We start from the raw sequence: 3,073 nt of genomic DNA on the forward strand, positions 1-3,073 counted from the left end.
ATGTTAAATATTACATTCTTTCTTTCATATTATCTTTTTTGCCCTCTAATATTGAATATAGAATTTTAATGCTTAATTTGATTATTTAAGCAATACTAATATCTAACAACTCTAAACCAGTTTACAATAGTAGTGTGAACATAATGTGACAATTGTATACCCTTTCATTATTCTCTCATTTATTATTCTTTTGTAATATTTTAGAGCTTATTCGTTTGAGCTATGACCTTAGGGCTATATGTGTTTCAGTATCTCCTGGTCATCAGCGTGGGACAAATTATTCATGTTTCAGTTCTTCAATAATGAGATGTCAGCCCATAATCCTCACTGTTGAAGGGATTGTCAGAATGATTGAATTCCCCAGTGATATGACCCCAATGCCATTAAAAGCGGGAAGTCATAACACAGCACACACTATCTCAAAAGTCTCTCTTACTCGTGTTAGCCTTCGCAAACTTTTACATTATATTATCCAATAATGTCATGTATATACATAATTTGAGCTGAATATCAAATATCAAAATTGTTGCTCAAGTGTTTGAGCACCATCCTTGAGCACAGAGGTTCATCTATAGTTCAAATCACATCAAGTTTCTCCCCCCATAAAAGACATAGAATTCTCCAGTATAGTTGTTTTTAAAATTTCTTTTCTTTTCTTTTCTTTTCTTTTTTTTGTGGGTCATAGGGCTTGAACTTGACCTGGGCACTGTCCCTGAGCTCTTCTACTCAAGGCTACTGCCCTACCTCTGGGCCTGGTTGTTGTCCCTGAGCTCTTCAGCTCTAGGATACCTCTCTATCCTGGAGATAAGCCCCACTTCCCTTTTTCTAGAGGTTAGTTTGAGGTAAGAGTCTCAGGTCCTTTGGGCCCATACTGGCTTTGAACCTTGACCTCAGATCTCAGCCTCCAGAGTAGCTAGGATTACAGGTGTGAGCTACCAAGCCCAGCTCTTTTTTTTTTTTTTAATGTTTTATAGTTATCTTAAAGGTAATGTACTGAGGCAGTTACTGTAACCTAAGACATAAGTTAAATGGTTATAATCAAGTATGACATTTTATGAATCATTCCAAAGGGTGGATCTCTCATTTGCTTTTGCTGCAGCCAAGAACTGCAAACTGTATAATAGACGTTATGACACTGAGACACTATTTGCAGAATCTGAAAAATAGCTGTTTGAGAAATGAGTGGTAGCGATAACTATTTAAGCATATACATGATAAATAACTAGTGATCTAGCCAGCTAGATAAGACAGCACTATTTAAGAGTTAAGTGAGTGCCTTAAATTGTAAGTATAGCATGAAAATCAAACTCAAATAGTATTTGGAAATATAATGGAAGCTATTTCAACAAATTTGTGTAGTAGCATGAAGGTATAAGGACATAGGAGTTTCAATTTGAGAAGAGTAGCTAATTATAGTTTATTCACATAAGAAATGATAGCCTCTGTGGAGAATTACAAAGCAACCTAGGGAGGGCAAGGACGCCAAGGACAAGCTGGTGCTGGCTGTAGGCATGGGCCATGACAAGATTGTGATCGTTCTGAGGAACTGCATCTGTGTGTACTCCTTCCCTAACAATTCCAGGCCCCCGAGATATCCCCAAAGGACTTTGAGAACCCTGCCCCAGTCTGGAGAAGCAACTGCTAGTGTTCCCAAGACATAAGTGTGGAAGTCTACAACTTTGTGGATCTGACAAGCACAAAAGCTGGTACTTCATCTGCTCAATTTACCATCAGTGCCCAGCAGAGTGAGGTGACCTGTGTGTCTGTCTCTGAATCAGCCAGGCACAGTTGGAGCCTCAGCCTCCCAGAAAGGCACCCTCATTTGCCTTTTTCACACCCAGTCCAAGGAGAAGCTGGAGGAGCTGTGCCAAGGCACTGACCCTGCCACCTTACACTGCATTCACTTCAGCCACGACGCCTCCTTCCTCTGTGCTCCCAGTAATAAGGGCACTGTCCCTATCTTTGCTCTTAAGAATACCCGCCTCAACCGCCTCTCTGCACTGGCTCTTGTGGGCCCTATGATTGGACAGCACCTGAACTCTCAGTGGAGCCTGGCGAGCTTTACAGTGTCTCCTGTGTCTTTGGTTGCAATACTTCCAAGAACATCAACTCTGTAATTGCCATCTGCATAGATGGGACCTTCCACAAGTATGTCTTCACGCCTGATGGAAACCGTAACAGAGAGGCTTTTGACATGTATCTTGTCATCTGTGATGATGATGACGTTTAAGAACTGGGCGTGGGGGGATCCAGGGGAGGCTATGCAATAGCACAGTTCAGAGCCTGAACTTTGGTGGAGAAGTCCTGTGGAAGCCACCTACCAGCAAGCATTAATGAGGCCTGCGCCAACTCTCCACTCAAGCAGAGCTGTGTCCTAAATAAACGGCCCGCTTCCCCCTAACCCTTTTGTAGAACTGAGCTCTCAAAGGGCCTTACTAGGAACCCAAGAGACTGAAGATTCCCTGGGGTTCCCAACTTGGAGAAGATTTCCAGGGACCTAAAGAAAATGTCTCTAATCCAACCTGTGAATTTAAAGCTTACCAGGAAGACATTACTGATGTGATGAAATGAATAAAAACCCCTTAATTCCAAAATAAATAAATAAATAAATAAAAAACCCTACACAAAGCAAAATTGGAAATGTAAGTTTTTGGAAATATGAATGCTTTAATTAAAGTTTAACTTAGAAACAAATAAGTGATTAAAATATTACTATTTAGAAATAATCAGGGGCCAGGGGTTTGGCCTAGTATTAGAATGCTTGCCTAGCATCATGAGGCCTGGATTTTATTCTCTGGTTCTTCATACACAGAAAAAGTCAGAAATGGTGCTGTGGTTGAAGTGGTAGAGCAGTAGTCTTGAGAAAATTCAAGGACAATGTCCAAGGCCTGAGATGAAGTCCCCAAACTGGCAAATAATAATAAATACTTTATTAAAAATAAATTCTCATGAATAAAATAGTTTTGACTATATCATCACAGTATTGTAGGGAGATAATATTTTTAATGACTTAAAATTTTTGCCTAAAACCTGAGTTAAACATCATATTAATCAATTTTCAGTAAGTGCTATT

The 3,073-nt window shown here is 39.9% G+C and overlaps 1 pseudogene; it reads left to right on the forward strand.

Annotated features, from left to right (window-relative positions):
• The first annotated feature begins 1,363 nt into the window (after nucleotides 1-1,363).
• Nucleotides 1,364-2,230, forward strand: LOC150049291 (WD repeat domain phosphoinositide-interacting protein 4 pseudogene; annotated as a pseudogene).
• Nucleotides 2,231-3,073: the final 843 nt, after the last annotated feature.

Source organism: Megascapheus bottae, chromosome 20 (assembly GCF_031878675.1).
Source record: "Megascapheus bottae isolate mThoBot1 chromosome 20, mThoBot2.hap1, whole genome shotgun sequence".
In the NCBI taxonomy this organism is placed as follows: domain Eukaryota; kingdom Metazoa; phylum Chordata; class Mammalia; order Rodentia; family Geomyidae; genus Megascapheus; species Megascapheus bottae.